Source organism: Parasteatoda tepidariorum, chromosome 4 (assembly GCF_982258835.1).
Source record: "Parasteatoda tepidariorum strain Cologne lab strain chromosome 4, Ptep-v5.0, whole genome shotgun sequence".
Classification (NCBI taxonomy): Eukaryota; Metazoa; Arthropoda; class Arachnida; order Araneae; family Theridiidae; genus Parasteatoda; species Parasteatoda tepidariorum.
Genome location: NC_141758.1, coordinates 119,591,067 through 119,610,274, shown reverse-complemented (window position 1 = coordinate 119,610,274; position 19,208 = coordinate 119,591,067).

The following is a 19,208-nucleotide window of genomic DNA, read 5'->3' as shown; positions in this document are numbered from 1 at the left end:
CCCAGGATCCGCTATTTTTCAGAAAAATTTCTTTTTTTTTTTTGGCTTCCGCTTATTTTGCATTATATTATTTTTTCAATGTGTTTTTCTGTATTTTAAAGGTTCCTACATATAGGAAATAATTTTTTTAAATAGGGAAAATGGCGAATAACGGGTGAAAACTGAAAAAATCCAGGAAAATTATTTAATTTCCATTTTTTAAAATTATTTTTACAATATATTCGACAGTTTATCATGCGTAAGTTGTTCTCTGAGTAGAATCGTGCATCTTTCCTTGTTAAAGAACGCATAATGAAATAATAATAATAAAAAAAATAGAAAAAATTGCGGGATGGGGTTCGAATTTCGAAGCCGTCTAACTCCCTTCAATATTAAGTTATAATTTTCAAACTCGGTCTCTAAGTAGGGGTCTATGGTTGAAACATTTCTGATGGAGGAAATTTTTATATGTTAATTAGGGGGTGCAGGGGGTGCCTCAAAGCTCTATTGCATAGCTGACTGTGAGATGACTTTTGAAGGAAAAATGTGGCAGGCTTCTCGTGTCCGAGTAGTATGGTGGTCAAAACACCGGACTATTAACCGACGGCTGAGGCGAGGGGGCGCAGGTTCGAATCCCAGGATCCGCTATTTTTCAGAAAAATTTCTTTTTTTTTTTGGCTTCCGCTTATTTTGCATTATATTATTTTTTCAATGTGTTTTTCTATATTTTAAAGTTTCCTTCATATTGGAAATAATTTTTTTAAATAGGGAAAATAGCGAATAACGGGTGAAAATTGGAAAAATCCAGGAAAATTGTTTAATTTCTTTAGTTTTAATTTATTTTTACAATATATTCGACAGTTTATCATGCGTAAGTTGTTCTAAGAGTAGAATCGTGCATCTTTCTTTGTTAAAGAACGCATAATGAAATAATAATATTAAAAAAAATAGAAAAAATGGCGGGTCGGGGTTCGAATTTCGAAGCCGTCTAACACCCTTCAATATTAAGTTATAACTTTCAAACTCGGTCCCTAAGTAGGGGTCTATGGTCCAAACATTTCTGGTGGAGGAAATTTTTATATGTTAATTAGGGGGTGCAGGGGGTGCCTCAAAGTTCTATTGCATAGCTGACTGTGAGAGGACTTTTGAAGCGAAATTGTGGCAGGTTTCTCTTGTCCTAGTAGTATGGTGGTCAAAACACCGGACTATTAACCGACGGCTGGGGCGAATGGGCGCAGGTTCGAATCCCAGGATCAGGAACTTTTCAGAAAAATTTCTTTTTTTTCTTGCTTCCGCTAATTTTGCATTATATTATTTTTTCAATGTGTTTTTCTATATTTTAAAGGTTCCTACATATAAGATATAATTTTTTAAATAGGGAAAATGGCGAATAACGGGTGAAAACTGAAAAAATCCAGGAAAATTATTTAATTTCCATTTTTTAAAATTATTTTTACAATATAGTCGACAGTTTATCATGCGTAAGTTGTTCTAAGAGTAGAATCGTGCATCTTTCTTTGTTAAAGAACGCATAATGAAATAATAATAATAAAAAAAATAGAAAAAATTGCGGGATGGGGTTCGAATTTCGAAGCCGTCTAACTCCCTTCAATATTAAGTTATAATTTTCAAACTCGGTCTCTAAGTAGGGGTCTATGGTTCAAACATTTCTGATGGAGGAAATTTTTATATGTTAATTAGGGGGTGCAGGGGGTGCCTCAAAGCTCTATTGCATAGCTGACTGTGAGATGACTTTTGAAGCGAAAATGTGGCAGGCTTCTCGTGTCCGAGTAGTATGGTGGTCAAAACACCGGACTATTAACCGACGGCTGAGGCGAGGGGGCGCAGGTTCGAATCCCAGGATCCGCTATTTTTCTGAAAAATTTATTTTTTTTTTGGCTTCCGCTTATTTTGCATTATATTATTTTTTCAATGTGTTTTTCTATATTTTAAAGTTTCCTTCATATTGGAAATAATTTTTTTAAATAGGGAAAATAGCGAATAACGGGTGAAAATTGGAAAAATCCAGGAAAATTGTTTAATTTCTTTAGTTTTAAATTATTTTTACAATATATTCGACAGTTTATCATGCGTAAGTTGTTCTAAGAGTACAATCGTGCATCTATCTTTGTTAAAGAACGCATAATGAAATAATAATAATTAAAAAAAAATAGAAAAAATGGCGGGTCGGGGTTCGAATTTCGAAGCCGTCTAACACCCTTCAATATTAAGTTATAATTTTCAAACTCGGTCCCTAAGTAGGGGTCTATGGTCCAAACATTTCTGGTGGAGGAAATTTTTATATGTTAATTAGGGGGTGCAGGGGGTGCCACAAAGTTCTATTGCATAGCTAACTGTGAGAGGACTTTTGAAGCGAAATTGTGGCAGGTTTCTCTTGTCCTAGTAGTATGGTGGTCAAAACACCGGACTATTAACCGACGGCTGGGGCGAATGGGCGCAGGTTCGAATCCCAGGATCAGCAACTTTTCAGAAAAATTTCTTTTTTTTCTTGCTTCCGCTAATTTTGCATTATATTATTTTTTCAATGTGTTTTTCTATATTTTAAAGGTTCCTACATATAAGATACAATTTTTTTAAATAGGGAAAATGGCGAATAACGGGTGAAAACTGAAAAAATCCAGGAAAATTATTTAATTTCCATTTTTTAAAATTATTTTTACAATATATTCGAAAGTTTATCATGCGTAAGTTGTTCTATGAGTAGAATCGTGCATCCTTCTTTGTTAAAGAACGCATAATGAAATAATAATAATAAAAAAAATAGAAAAAATGGCGGGATCGGGTTCGAATTTCGAAGCCGTCTAACTCCCTTCAATATTAAGTTATAATTTTCAAACTCGGTCTCTAAGTAGGGGTCTATGGTTCAAACATTTCTGATGGAGGAAATTTTTATATGTTAATTAGGGGGTGCAGGGGGTGCCTCAAAGCTCTATTGCATAGCTGACTGTGAGATGACTTTTGAAGCGAAAATGTGGCAGGCTTCTCGTGTCCGAGTAGTATGGTGGTCAAAACACCGGACTATTAACCGACGGCTGGGGCTAGGGGGCGCAGGTTCGAATCCCAGGATCCGCTATTTTTCAGAAAAATTTCTTTTTTTTTTGGCTTCCGCTTATTTTGCATTATATTATTTTTTCAATGCGTTTTTCTATATTTCAAAGTTTCCTTCATATAGGAAATAATTTTTTTAAATAGGGAAAATGGCGAATAACGGGTGAAAATTGGAAAAATCCAGGAAAATTGTTTAATTTCCTTAGTTTTAAATTATTTTTACAATATATTCGACAGTTTATCATTCGTAAGTTGTTCTATGAGTAGAATCGTGCATCTTTCTTTGTTAAAGAACGCATAATGAAATAATAATAATAAAAAAAATTGAAAAAATGGCGGGATGGGGCTCGAATTTCGAAGCCGTCTAACTCCCTTCAATATTAAGTTATAATTTTCGAACTCGGTCCCTAAGTAGGGGTCTATGGTCCAAACATTTCTGACGGAGGAAATTTTTATATGTTAATTAGGGGGTGCAGGGGGTGCCTCAAAGTTCTATTGCATAGCTGACTGTGAGACGACTTTTGAAGCGAAATTGTGGCAGGGTTCTCGTGTCCTATTAGTATGGTGGTCAAAACACCGGACTATTAACCGACGGCTGGGGCGAATGGGCGTAGGTTCGAATCCCAGGATCAGCAACTTTTCAGAAAAATTTCTTTTTTTTCTTGCTTCCGCTAATTTTGCATTATATTATTTTTTCAATGTGTTTTTCTATATTTTAATGGTTCCTACATATAGGAAATAATTTTTTTAAATAGGGAAAATGGCGAATAACGGGTGAAAACTGACAAAATCCAGGAAAATTATTAAATTTCCATTTTTTAAAATTATTTTTACAATATATTCGACAGTTTATCATGCGTAAGTTGTTCTATGAGTAGAATCGTGCATCTTTCTTTGTTAAAGAACGCATAATGAAATAATAATAATAAAAAAAATTGAAAAAATGGTGGGTCGGGGTTCGAATTTCGAAGCCGTCTAACTCCCTTCAATATTAAGTTATAATTTTCAATCTCGGTCCCTAAGTAGGGGTCTATGGTCCAAACATTTCTGATGGAGGAAATTTTTATATGTTAATTAGGGGGTGCAGGGGGTGCCTCAAAGTTCTATTGCATAGCTGACTGTGCGAGGACTTTTTAAGCGAAAATGTGGGAGGATTCTCGCGTCCGAGTAGTATGGTGGTCAAAACACCGGACTATTAACCGACGGCTGGGCGAGGGGGCGCTGGTTCGAATCCCAGGATCCGCTATTTTTCAGAAAAATTTCTTTTTTTTTTGGCTTCCGCTTATTTTGCATTATATTATTTTTTCAATGTGTTTTTCTATATTTTAAAGTTTCCTTCATATAGGAAATAATTTTTTTAAATAGGGAAAATGGCGAAAAACGGGTGAAAATTGGAAAAATCCAGGAAAATTATTTATTTTCCATTTTTTAAAATTATTTTTACAATATATTCGAAAGTTTATCATGCGTAAGTTGTTCTATGAGTAGAATCGTGCATCCTTCTTTGTTAAAGAACGCATAATGAAATAATAATAATAAAAAAAATAGAAAAAATGGCGGGATCGGGTTCGAATTTCGAAGCCGTCTAACTCCCTTCAATATTAAGTTATAATTTTCAAACTCGGTCTCTAAGTAGGGGTCTATGGTTCAAACATTTCTGATGGAGGAAATTTTTATATGTTAATTAGGGGGTGCAGGGGGTGCCTCAAAGCTCTATTGCATAGCTGACTGTGAGATGACTTTTGAAGCGAAAATGTGGCAGGCTTCTCGTGTCCGAGTAGTATGGTGGTCAAAACACCGGACTATTAACCGACGGCTGGGGCTAGGGGGCGCAGGTTCGAATCCCAGGATCCGCTATTTTTCAGAAAAATTTCTTTTTTTTTTGGCTTCCGCTTATTTTGCATTATATTATTTTTTCAATGCGTTTTTCTATATTTCAAAGTTTCCTTCATATAGGAAATAATTTTTTTAAATAGGGAAAATGGCGAATAACGGGTGAAAATTGGAAAAATCCAGGAAAATTGTTTAATTTCCTTAGTTTTAAATTATTTTTACAATATATTCGACAGTTTATCATTCGTAAGTTGTTCTATGAGTAGAATCGTGCATCTTTCTTTGTTAAAGAACGCATAATGAAATAATAATAATAAAAAAAATTGAAAAAATGGCGGGATGGGGCTCGAATTTCGAAGCCGTCTAACACCCTTCAATATTAAGTTATAATTTTCAAACTCGGTCCCTAAGTAGGGGTCTATGGTCCAAACATTTCTGGTGGAGGAAATTTTTATATGTTAATTAGGGGGTGCAGGGGGTGCCACAAAGTTCTATTGCATAGCTAACTGTGAGAGGACTTTTGAAGCGAAATTGTGGCAGGTTTCTCTTGTCCTAGTAGTATGGTGGTCAAAACACCGGACTATTAACCGACGGCTGGGGCGAATGGGCGCAGGTTCGAATCCCAGGATCAGCAACTTTTCAGAAAAATTTCTTTTTTTTCTTGCTTCCGCTAATTTTGCATTATATTATTTTTTCAATGTGTTTTTCTATATTTTAAAGGTTCCTACATATAAGATACAATTTTTTTAAATAGGGAAAATGGCGAATAACGGGTGAAAACTGAAAAAATCCAGGAAAATTATTTAATTTCCATTTTTTAAAATTATTTTTACAATATATTCGAAAGTTTATCATGCGTAAGTTGTTCTATGAGTAGAATCGTGCATCCTTCTTTGTTAAAGAACGCATAATGAAATAATAATAATAAAAAAAATAGAAAAAATGGCGGGATCGGGTTCGAATTTCGAAGCCGTCTAACTCCCTTCAATATTAAGTTATAATTTTCAAACTCGGTCTCTAAGTAGGGGTCTATGGTTCAAACATTTCTGATGGAGGAAATTTTTATATGTTAATTAGGGGGTGCAGGGGGTGCCTCAAAGCTCTATTGCATAGCTGACTGTGAGATGACTTTTGAAGCGAAAATGTGGCAGGCTTCTCGTGTCCGAGTAGTATGGTGGTCAAAACACCGGACTATTAACCGACGGCTGGGGCTAGGGGGCGCAGGTTCGAATCCCAGGATCCGCTATTTTTCAGAAAAATTTCTTTTTTTTTTGGCTTCCGCTTATTTTGCATTATATTATTTTTTCAATGCGTTTTTCTATATTTCAAAGTTTCCTTCATATAGGAAATAATTTTTTTAAATAGGGAAAATGGCGAATAACGGGTGAAAATTGGAAAAATCCAGGAAAATTGTTTAATTTCCTTAGTTTTAAATTATTTTTACAATATATTCGACAGTTTATCATTCGTAAGTTGTTCTATGAGTAGAATCGTGCATCTTTCTTTGTTAAAGAACGCATAATGAAATAATAATAATAAAAAAAATTGAAAAAATGGCGGGATGGGGCTCGAATTTCGAAGCCGTCTAACTCCCTTCAATATTAAGTTATAATTTTCGAACTCGGTCCCTAAGTAGGGGTCTATGGTCCAAACATTTCTGACGGAGGAAATTTTTATATGTTAATTAGGGGGTGCAGGGGGTGCCTCAAAGTTCTATTGCATAGCTGACTGTGAGACGACTTTTGAAGCGAAATTGTGGCAGGGTTCTCGTGTCCTATTAGTATGGTGGTCAAAACACCGGACTATTAACCGACGGCTGGGGCGAATGGGCGTAGGTTCGAATCCCAGGATCAGCAACTTTTCAGAAAAATTTCTTTTTTTTTTTTTTGCTTCCGCTTATTTTGCATTATATTATTTTTTCAATGTGTTTTTCTATATTTTAATGGTTCCTACATATAGGAAATAATTTTTTTAAATAGGGAAAATGGCGAATAACGGGTGAAAACTGACAAAATCCAGGAAAATTATTAAATTTCCATTTTTTAAAATTATTTTTACAATATATTCGACAGTTTATCATGCGTAAGTTGTTCTATGAGTAGAATCGTGCATCTTTCTTTGTTAAAGAACGCATAATGAAATAATAATAATAAAAAAAATTGAAAAAATTGTGGGTCGGGGTTCGAATTTCGAAGCCGTCTAACTCCCTTCAATATTAAGTTATAATTTTCAATCTCGGTCCCTAAGTAGGGGTCTATGGTCCAAACATTTCTGATGGAGGAAATTTTTATATGTTAATTAGGGGGTGCAGGGGGTGCCTCAAAGTTCTATTGCATAGCTGACTGTGCGAGGACTTTTTAAGCGAAAATGTGGGAGGATTCTCGCGTCCGAGTAGTATGGTGGTCAAAACACCGGACTATTAACCGACGGCTGGGCGAGGGGGCGCTGGTTCGAATCCCAGGATCCGCTATTTTTCAGAAAAATTTCTTTTTTTTTTGGCTTCCGCTTATTTTGCATTATATTATTTTTTCAATGTGTTTTTCTATATTTTAAAGTTTCCTTCATATAGGAAATAATTTTTTTAAATAGGGAAAATGGCGAAAAACGGGTGAAAATTGGAAAAATCCAGGAAAATTATTTATTTTCCATTTTTTAAAATTATTTTTACAATATATTCGAAAGTTTATCATGCGTAAGTTGTTCTATGAGTAGAATCGTGCATCCTTCTTTGTTAAAGAACGCATAATGAAATAATAATAATAAAAAAAATAGAAAAAATGGCGGGATCGGGTTCGAATTTCGAAGCCGTCTAACTCCCTTCAATATTAAGTTATAATTTTCAAACTCGGTCTCTAAGTAGGGGTCTATGGTTCAAACATTTCTGATGGAGGAAATTTTTATATGTTAATTAGGGGGTGCAGGGGGTGCCTCAAAGCTCTATTGCATAGCTGACTGTGAGATGACTTTTGAAGCGAAAATGTGGCAGGCTTCTCGTGTCCGAGTAGTATGGTGGTCAAAACACCGGACTATTAACCGACGGCTGGGGCTAGGGGGCGCAGGTTCGAATCCCAGGATCCGCTATTTTTCAGAAAAATTTCTTTTTTTTTTGGCTTCCGCTTATTTTGCATTATATTATTTTTTCAATGCGTTTTTCTATATTTCAAAGTTTCCTTCATATAGGAAATAATTTTTTTAAATAGGGAAAATGGCGAATAACGGGTGAAAATTGGAAAAATCCAGGAAAATTGTTTAATTTCCTTAGTTTTAAATTATTTTTACAATATATTCGACAGTTTATCATTCGTAAGTTGTTCTATGAGTAGAATCGTGCATCTTTCTTTGTTAAAGAACGCATAATGAAATAATAATAATAAAAAAAATTGAAAAAATGGCGGGATGGGGCTCGAATTTCGAAGCCGTCTAACTCCCTTCAATATTAAGTTATAATTTTCGAACTCGGTCCCTAAGTAGGGGTCTATGGTCCAAACATTTCTGACGGAGGAAATTTTTATATGTTAATTAGGGGGTGCAGGGGGTGCCTCAAAGTTCTATTGCATAGCTGACTGTGAGACGACTTTTGAAGCGAAATTGTGGCAGGGTTCTCGTGTCCTATTAGTATGGTGGTCAAAACACCGGACTATTAACCGACGGCTGGGGCGAATGGGCGTAGGTTCGAATCCCAGGATCAGCAACTTTTCAGAAAAATTTCTTTTTTTTTTTTTTTGCTTCCGCTTATTTTGCATTATATTATTTTTTCAATGTGTTTTTCTATATTTTAATGGTTCCTACATATAGGAAATAATTTTTTTAAATAGGGAAAATGGCGAATAACGGGTGAAAACTGACAAAATCCAGGAAAATTATTAAATTTCCATTTTTTAAAATTATTTTTACAATATATTCGACAGTTTATCATGCGTAAGTTGTTCTATGAGTAGAATCGTGCATCTTTCTTTGTTAAAGAACGCATAATGAAATAATAATAATAAAAAAAATTGAAAAAATGGTGGGTCGGGGTTCGAATTTCGAAGCCGTCTAACTCCCTTCAATATTAAGTTATAATTTTCAATCTCGGTCCCTAAGTAGGGGTCTATGGTCCAAACATTTCTGATGGAGGAAATTTTTATATGTTAATTAGGGGGTGCAGGGGGTGCCTCAAAGTTCTATTGCATAGCTGACTGTGAGAGGACTTTTGAAGCGAAAATGTGGGAGGATTCTCGCGTCCGAGTAGTATGGTGGTCAAAACACCGGACTATTAACCGACGGCTGGGCGAGGGGGCGCAGGTTCGAATCCCAGGATCCGCTATTTTTCAGAAAAATTTCTTTTTTTTTTGGCTTCCGCTTATTTTGCATTATATTATTTTTTCAATGTGTTTTTCTATATTTTAAAGTTTCCTTCATATAGGAAATAATTTTTTTAAATAGGGAAAATGGCGAAAAACGGGTGAAAATTGGAAAAATCCAGGAAAATTGTTTAATTTCCTTAGTTTTAAATTATTTTTACAATATATTCGACAGTTTGTCATGCGTAAGTTGTTCTAAGAGTAGAATCGTGCATCTTTCTTTGTTAAAGAACGCATAATGAAATAATAATAATAAAAAAAATAGCAAAAATGGCGGGTCGGGGTTCGAATTTCGAAGCCGTCTAACTCCCTTCAATATTAAGTTATAAATTTCAAACTCGGTCCCTAAGTAGGGGTCTATGGTCCAAACATTTCTGATGGAGGAATTTTTTATATGTTAATTAGGGGGTGCAGGGGGTGCCTCAAAGCTCTATTGCTTAGCTGACAGTGAGATGACTTTTGAAGCGAAAATGTTGCAGGCTTCTCATGTCCGAGTAGTATGGTGGTCAAAACACCGGACTATTAACTGACGGCTGGGGCGAGGGGGCGCAGGTTCGAATCCCAGGATCAGCAACTTTTCAGAAAAATTTCTTTTTTTTTTTGCTTCCGCTTATTTTGCATTATATTATTTTTTCAATGTGTTTTTCTATATTTTAAAGGTTCCTACATATAGGAAATAATTTTTTTAAATAGGGAAAATGGCGAATAACGGGTGAAAACTGAAAAAATCCAGGAAAACTATTTAATTTCCATTTTTTAAAATTATTTTTACAATATAGTCGACAGTTTATCATGCGTAAGTTGTTCTCTGAGTAGAATCGTGCATCTTTCCTTGTTAAAGAACGCATAATGAAATAATAATAATAAAAAAAATAGAAAAAATTGCGGGATGGGGTTCGAATTTCGAAGCGGTCTAACTCCCTTCAATATTAAGTTATAATTTTCAAACTCGGTCTCTAAGTAGGGGTCTATGGTTGAAACATTTCTGATGGAGGAAATTTTTATATGTTAATTAGGAGTGCAGGGGGTGCCTCAAAGCTCTATTGCATAGCTGACTGTGAGATGACTTTTGAAGCCAAAATGTGGCAGGCTTCTCGTGTCCGAGTAGTATGGTGGTCAAAACACCGGACTATTAACCGACGGCTGAGGCGAGGGGGCGCAGGTTCGAATCCCAGGATCCGCTATTTTTCAGAAAAATTTCTTTTTTTTTTGGCTTCCGCTTATTTTGCATTATATTATTTTTTCAATGTGTTTTTCTATATTTTAAAGTTTCCTTCATATTGGAAATAATTTTTTTAAATAGGGAAAATAGCGAATAACGGGTGAAAATTGGAAAAATCCAGGAAAATTGTTTAATTTCTTTAGTTTTAAATTATTTTTACAATATATTCGACAGTTTATCATGCGTAAGTTGTTCTAAGAGTAGAATCGTGCATCTTTCTTTGTTAAAGAACGCATAATGAAATAATAATAATAAAAAAAATAGAAAAAATGGCGGGTCGAGGTTCGAATTTCGAAGCCGTCTAACACCCTTCAATATTAAGTTATAATTTTCAAACTCGGTCCCTAAGTAGGGGTCTATGGTCCAAACATTTCTGGTGGAGGAAATTTTTATATGTTAATTAGGGGGTGCAGGGGGTGCCTCAAAGTTCTATTGCATAGCTGACTGTGAGAGGACTTTTGAAGCGAAATTGTGGCAGGTTTCTCTTGTCCTAGTAGTATGGTGGTCAAAACACCGGACTAATAACCGACGGCTGGGGCGAATGGGCGCAGGTTCGAATCCCAGGATCAGCAACTTTTCAGAAAAATTTCTTTTTTTTCTTGCTTCCGCTAATTTTGCATTATATTATTTTTTCAATGTGTTTTTCTATATTTTAAAGGTTCCTACATATAAGATATAATTTTTTTAAATAGGGAAAATGGCGAATAACGGGTTAAAACTGAAAAAATCCAGGAAAATTATTTAATTTCCATTTTTTAAAATTATTTTTACAATATGGTCGACAGTTTATCATGCGTAAGTTGTTCTAAGAGTAGAATCGTGCATCTTTCTTTGTTAAAGAACGCATAATGAAATAATAATAATAAAAAAAATAGAAAAAATTGCGGGATGGGGTTCGAATTTCGAAGCCGTCTTACTCCCTTCAATATTAAGTTATAATTTTCAAACTCGGTCTCTAAGTAGGGGTCTATGGTTCAAACATTTCTGATGGAGGAAATTTTTATATGTTAATTAGGGGGTGCAGGGGGTGCCTCAAAGCTCTATTGCATAGCTGACTGTGAGATGACTTTTGAAGCGAAAATGTGGCAGGCTTCTCGTGTCTGAGTAGTATGGTGGTCAAAACACCAGACTATTAACCGACGGCTGAGGCGAGGGGGCGCAGGTTCGAATCCCAGGATCCGCTATTTTTCTGAAAAATTTATTTTTTTTTTGGCTTCCGCTTATTTTGCATTATATTATTTTTTCAATGTGTTTTTCTATATTTTAAAGTTTCCTTCATATTGGAAATAATTTTTTTAAATAGGGAAAATGGCGAATAACGGGTGAAAATTGGAAAAATCCAGGAAAATTGTTTAATTTCCTTAGTTTTAAATTATTTTTACAATATATTCGACAGTTTATCATGCGTAAGTTGTTCTAAGAGTAGAATCGTGCATCTTTCTTTGTTAAAGAACGCATAATGAAATAATAATAATAAAAAAAATAGAAAAAATGGCGGGTCGGGGTTCGAATTTCGAAGCCGTCTGACTCCCTTCAATATTAAGTTATAATTTTCAAACTCGGTCCCTAAGTAGGGGTCTATGGTCCAAACATTTCTGATGGAGGAATTTTTTATATGTTATTTAGGGGGTGCAGGGGGTGCCTCAAAGCTCTATTGCATAGCTGACAGTGAGATGACTTTTGAAGCGAAAATGAGGCAGGCTTCTCGCGTCCGAGTAGTATGGTGGTCAAAACACCGGACTAATAACCGACGGCTGGGGCGAGGGGGCGCAGGTTCGAATCCCAGGATCAGTAACTTTTCAGAAAAATTTCTTTTTTTTTTGCTTCCGATTATTTTGCATTATATTATTTTTTCAATGTGTTTTTCTATATTTTAAAGGTTCCTACATATAGGAAATAATTTTTTTAAATAGGGAAAATGGCGAATAACGCGTGAAAACTGAAAAAATCCAGGAAAATTATTTAATTTCCTTTTTTTAAAATTATTTTTACAATATATTCGACAGTTTATCATGCGTAAGTTGTTCTCTGAGTAGAATCGTGCATCTTTCCTTGTTAAAGAACGCATAATGAAATAATAATAATAAAAAAAATAGAAAAAATTGCGGGATGGGGTTCGAATTTCGAAGCGGTCTAACTCCCTTCAATATTAAGTTATAATTTTCAAACTCGGTCTCTTAGTAGGGGTCTATGGTTGAAACATTTCTGATGGAGGAAATTTTTATATGTTAATTAGGGGGTGCAGGGGGTGCCTCAAAGCTCTATTGCATAGCTGACTGTGAGATGACTTTTGAAGCGAAAATGTGGCAGGCTTCTCGTGTCCGAGTAGTATGGTGGTCAAAACACCGGACTATTAACCGACGGCTGAGGCGAGGGGGCGCAGGTTCGAATCCCAGGATCCGCTATTTTTCTGAAAAATTTATTTTTTTTTTTGGCTTCCGCTTATTTTGCATTATATTATTTTTTCAATGTGTTTTTCTATATTTTAAAGTTTCCTTCATATTGGAAATAATTTTTTTAAATAGGGAAAATGGCGAATAACGGGTGAAAATTGGAAAAATCCAGGAAAATTGTTTAATTTCCTTAGTTTTAAATTATTTTTACAATATATTCGACAGTTTATCATGCGTAAGTTGTTCTAAGAGTTGAATCGTGCATCTTTCTTTGTTAAAGAACGCATAATGAAATAATAATAATAAAAAAAATAGAAAAAATGGCGGGTCGGGGTTCGAATTTCGAAGCCGTCTCACTCCCTTCAATATTAAGTTATAATTTTCAAACTCGGTCCCTAAGTAGGGGTCTATGGTCCAAACATTTCTGATGGAGGAATTTTTTATATGTTAATTAGGGGGTGCAGGGGGTGCCTCAAAGCTCTATTGCATAGCTGACAGTGAGATGACTTTTGAAGCGAAAATGAGGCAGGCTTCTCGCGTCCGAGTAGTATGGTGGTCAAAACACCGGACTAATAACCGACGGCTGGGGCGAGGGGGCGCAGGTTCGAATCCCAGGATCAGTAATTTTTCAGAAAAATTTCTTTTTTTTTTGCTTCCGATTATTTTGCATTATATTATTTTTTCAATGTGTTTTTCTATATTTTAAAGGTTCCTACAAATAGGAAATAATTTTTTTAAATAGGGAAAATGGCGAATAACGGGTGAAAACTGAAAAAATCCAGGAAAATTATTTAATTTCCATTTTTTAAAATTATTTTTACAATATATTTGACAGTTTATCATGCGTAAGTTGTTCTATGAGTAGAATCGTGCATCTTTCCTTGTTAAAGAACGCATAATGAAATAATAATAATAAAAAAAATAGAAAAAATTGCGGGATGGGGTTCGAATTTCGAAGCCGTCTAACTCCCTTCAATATTAAGTTATAATTTTCAAACTCGGTCTCTAAGTAGGGGTCTATGGTTCAAACATTTCTGATGGAGGAAATTTTTATATGTTAATTAGGGGGTGCAGGGGGTGCCTCAAAGTTCTATTGCATAATTGACTGTGAGACGACTTTTGAAGCGAAATTGTGGCAGGGTTCTCGTGTCCTATTAGTATGGTGGTCAAAACACCGGACTATTAACCGACGGCTGGGGCGAATGGGCGTAGGTTCGAATCCCAGGATCAGCAACTTTTCAGAAAAATTTCTTTTTTTTTTTTTGCTTCCGCTTATTTTGCATTATATTATTTTTTCAATGTGTTTTTCTATATTTTAATGGTTCCTACATATAGGAAATAATTTTTTTAAATAGGGAAAATGGCGAATAACGGGTGAAAACTGACAAAATCCAGGAAAATTATTAAATTTCCATTTTTTAAAATTATTTTTACAATATATTCGACAGTTTATCATGCGTAAGTTGTTCTATGAGTAGAATCGTGCATCTTTCTTTGTTAAAGAACGCATAATGAAATAATAATAATATAAAAAATTGAAAAAATGGTGGGTCGGGGTTCGAATTTCGAAGCCGTCTAACTCCCTTCAATATTAAGTTATAATTTTCAATCTCGGTCCCTAAGTAGGGGTCTATGGTCCAAACAATTCTGATGGAGGAAATTTTTATATGTTAATTAGGGGGTGCAGGGGGTGCCTCAAAGTTCTATTGCATAGCTGACTGTGAGAGGACTTTTGAAGCGAAATTGTGGCAGGGTTGTCGTGTCCTATTAGTATGGTGGTCAAAACACCGGACTATTAACCGACGGCTGGGCGAGGGGGCGCAGATTCGAATCCCAGGATCCGCTATTTTTCAGAAAAATTTCTTTTTTTTTTTGGCTTCCGCTTATTTTGCATTATATTATTTTTTCAATGTGTTTTTCTATATTTTAATGGTTCCTACATATAGGAAATAATTTTTTTAAATAGGGAAAATGGCGAATAACGGGTGAAAACTGACAAAATCCAGGAAAATTATTAAATTTCCATTTTATAAAATTATTTTTACAATATATTCGACAGTTTATCATGCGTAAGTTGTTCTATGAGTAGAATCGCGCATCTTTCTTTGTTAAAGAACGCATAATGAAATAATAATAATAAAAAAAATTGAAAAAATGGCGGGATGGGGTTCGAATTTCGAAGCCGTCTAACTCCCTTCAATATTAAGTTATAATTTTCAAACTTGGTCTCTAAGTAGGGGTCTATGGTTCAAACATTTCTGATGGAGGAAATTTTTATATGTTAATTAGGGGGTGCAGGGGGTGCCTCAAAACTCTATTGTATAGCTGACTGTGAGATGACTTTTGAAGCGAAAATGTGGGAGGCTTCTCGCGTCCGAGTAGTATGGTGGTCAAAACACCGGACTATTAACCGACGGCTGGGCGAGGGGGCGCAGGTTCGAATCCCAGGATCCGCTATTTTTCAGAAAAATTTCTTTTTTTTTTTGGCTTCAGCTTATTTTGCATTATATTATTTTTTCAATGTGTTTTTCTATATTTTAAAGTTTCCTTCATATAGGAAATAATTTTTTTAAATAGGGAAAATGGCGAAAAACGGGTGAAAATTGGAAAAATCCAGGAAAATTGTTTAATTTCCTTAGTTTTAAATTATTTTTACAATATATTCGACAGTTTATCATGCGTAAGTTGTTCTAAGAGTAGAATCGTGCATCTTTCTTTGTTAAAGAACGCATAATGAAATAATAATAATAAAAAAAATAGAAAAAATGGCGGGTCGGGGTTCGAATTTCGAAGCCGTCTAACTCCCTTCAATATTAAGTTATAAATTTCAAACTCGGTCCCTAAGTAGGGGTCTATGGTCCAAACATTTCTGATGGAGGAATTTTTTATATGTTAATTAGGGGGTGCAGGGGGTGCCTCAAAGCTCTACTGCTTAGCTGACAGTGAGATGACTTTTGAAGCGAAAATGTGGCAGGCTTCTCGTGTCCGAGTAGTATGGTGGTCAAAACACCGGACTATTAACTGACGACTGGGGCGAAGGGGCGCAGGTTCGAATCCCAGGATCAGCAACTTTTCAGAAAAATTTCCTTTTTTTTTGCTTCCGCTTATTTTGCATTATATTATTTTTTCAATGTGTTTTTCTATATTTTAAAGGTTCCTACATATAGGAAATAATTTTTTTAAATAGGGAAAATGGCGAATAACGGGTGAAAACTGAAAAAATCCAGGAAAATTGTTTAATTTCCTTAGTTTTAAATTATTTTTACAATATATTCGACAGTTTATCATTCGTAAGTTGTTCTATGAGTAGAATCGTGCATCTTTCTTTGTTAAAGAACGCATAATGAAATAATAATAATAAAAAAAATTGAAAAAATGGCGGGATGGGGCTCGAATTTCGAAGCCGTCTAACTCCCTTCAATATTAAGTTATAATTTTCGAACTCGGTCCCTAAGTAGGGGTCTATGGTCCAAACATTTCTGACGGAGGAAATTTTTATATGTTAATTAGGGGGTGCAGGGGGTGCCTCAAAGTTCTATTGCATAGCTGACTGTGAGACGACTTTTGAAGCGAAATTGTGGCAGGGTTCTCGTGTCCTATTAGTATGGTGGTCAAAACACCGGACTATTAACCGACGGCTGGGGCGAATGGGCGTAGGTTCGAATCCCAGGATCAGCAACTTTTCAGAAAAATTTCTTTTTTTTTTTTTTGCTTCCGCTTATTTTGCATTATATTATTTTTTCAATGTGTTTTTCTATATTTTAATGGTTCCTACATATAGGAAATAATTTTTTTAAATAGGGAAAATGGCGAATAACGGGTGAAAACTGACAAAATCCAGGAAAATTATTAAATTTCCATTTTTTAAAATTATTTTTACAATTTATTCGACAGTTTATCATGCGTAAGTTGTTCTATGAGTAGAATCGTGCATCTTTCTTTGTTAAAGAACGCATAATGAAATAATAATAATATAAAAAATTGAAAAAATGGTGGGTCGGGGTTCGAATTTCGAAGCCGTCTAACTCCCTTCAATATTAAGTTATAATTTTCAATCTCGGTCCCTAAGTAGGGGTCTATGGTCCAAACAATTCTGATGGAGGAAATTTTTATATGTTAATTAGGGGGTGCAGGGGGTGCCTCAAAGTTCTATTGCATAGCTGACTGTGAGAGGACTTTTGAAGCGAAATTGTGGCAGGGTTGTCGTGTCCTATTAGTATGGTGGTCAAAACACCGGACTATTAACCGACGGCTGGGCGAGGGGGCGCAGATTCGAATCCCAGGATCCGCTATTTTTCAGAAAAATTTCTTTTTTTTTTTGGCTTCCGCTTATTTTGCATTATATTATTTTTTCAATGTGTTTTTCTATATTTTAATGGTTCCTACATATAGGAAATAATTTTTTTAAATAGGGAAAATGGCGAAAAACGGGTGAAAATTGGAAAAATCCAGGAAAATTGTTTAATTTCCTTAGTTTTAAATTATTTTTACAATATATTCGACAGTTTATCATGCGTAAGTTGTTCTAAGAGTAGAATCGTGCATCTTTCTTTGTTAAAGAACGCATAATGAAATAATAATAATAAAAAAAATAGAAAAAATGGCGGGTCGGGGTTCGAATTTCGAAGCCGTCTAACTCCCTTCAATATTAAGTTATAAATTTCAAACTCGGTCCCTAAGTAGGGGTCTATGGTCCAAACATTTCTGATGGAGGAATTTTTTATATGTTAATTAGGGGGTGCAGGGGGTGCCTCAAAGCTCTACTGCTTAGCTGACAGTGAGATGACTTTTGAAGCGAAAATGTGGCAGGCTTCTCGTGTCCGAGTAGTATGGTGGTCAAAACACCGGACTATTAACTGACGGCTGGGGCGAAGGGGCGCAGGTTCGAATCCCAGGATCAGCAACTTTTCAGAAAAATTTCCTTTTTTTTTGCTTCCGCTTATTTTGCATTATATTATTTTTTCAATGTGTTTTTCTATATTTTAAAGGTTCCTACATATAGGAAATAATTTTTTTAAATAGGGAAAATGGCGAATAACGGGTGAAAACTGAAAAAATCCAGGAAAATTGTTTAATTTCCTTAGTTTTAAATTATTTTTACAATATATTCGACAGTTTATCATTCGTAAGTTGTTCTATGAGTAGAATCGTGCATCTTTCTTTGTTAAAGAACGCATAATGAAATAATAATAATAAAAAAAATTGAAAAAATGGCGGGATGGGGCTCGAATTTCGAAGCCGTCTAACTCCCTTCAATATTAAGTTATAATTTTCGAACTCGGTCCCTAAGTAGGGGTCTATGGTCCAAACATTTCTGACGGAGGAAATTTTTATATGTTAATTAGGGGGTGCAGGGGGTGCCTCAAAGTTCTATTGCATAGCTGACTGTGAGACGACTTTTGAAGCGAAATTGTGGCAGGGTTCTCGTGTCCTATTAGTATGGTGGTCAAAACACCGGACTATTAACCGACGGCTGGGGCGAATGGGCGTAGGTTCGAATCCCAGGATCAGCAACTTTTCAGAAAAATTTCTTTTTTTTTTTTTGCTTCCGCTTATTTTGCATTATATTATTTTTTCAATGTGTTTTTCTATATTTTAATGGTTCCTACATATAGGAAATAATTTTTTTAAATAGGGAAAATGGCGAATAACGGGTGAAAACTGACAAAATCCAGGAAAATTATTAAATTTCCATTTTTTAAAATTATTTTTACAATTTATTCGACAGTTTATCATGCGTAAGTTGTTCTATGAGTAGAATCGTGCATCTTTCTTTGTTAAAGAACGCATAATGAAATAATAATAATATAAAAAATTGAAAAAATGGTGGGTCGGGGTTCGAATTTCGAAGCCGTCTAACTCCCTTCAATATTAAGTTATAATTTTCAATCTCGGTCCCTAAGTAGGGGTCTATGGTCCAAACAATTCTGATGGAGGAAATTTTTATATGTTAATTAGGGGGTGCAGGGGGTGCCTCAAAGTTCTATTGCATAGCTGACTGTGAGAGGACTTTTGAAGCGAAATTGTGGCAGGGTTGTCGTGTCCTATTAGTATGGTGGTCAAAACACCGGACTATTAACCGACGGCTGGGCGAGGGGGCGCAGATTCGAATCCCAGGATCCGCTATTTTTCAGAAAAATTTCTTTTTTTTTTTGGCTTCCGCTTATTTTGCATTATATTATTTTTTCAATGTGTTTTTCTATATTTTAATGGTTCCTACATATAGGAAATAATTTTTTTAAATAGGGAAAATGGCGAATAACGGGTGAAAACTGACAAAATCCAGGAAAATTATTAAATTTCCATTTTATAAAATTATTTTTACAATATATTCGACAGTTTATCATGCGTAAGTTGTTCTATGAGTAG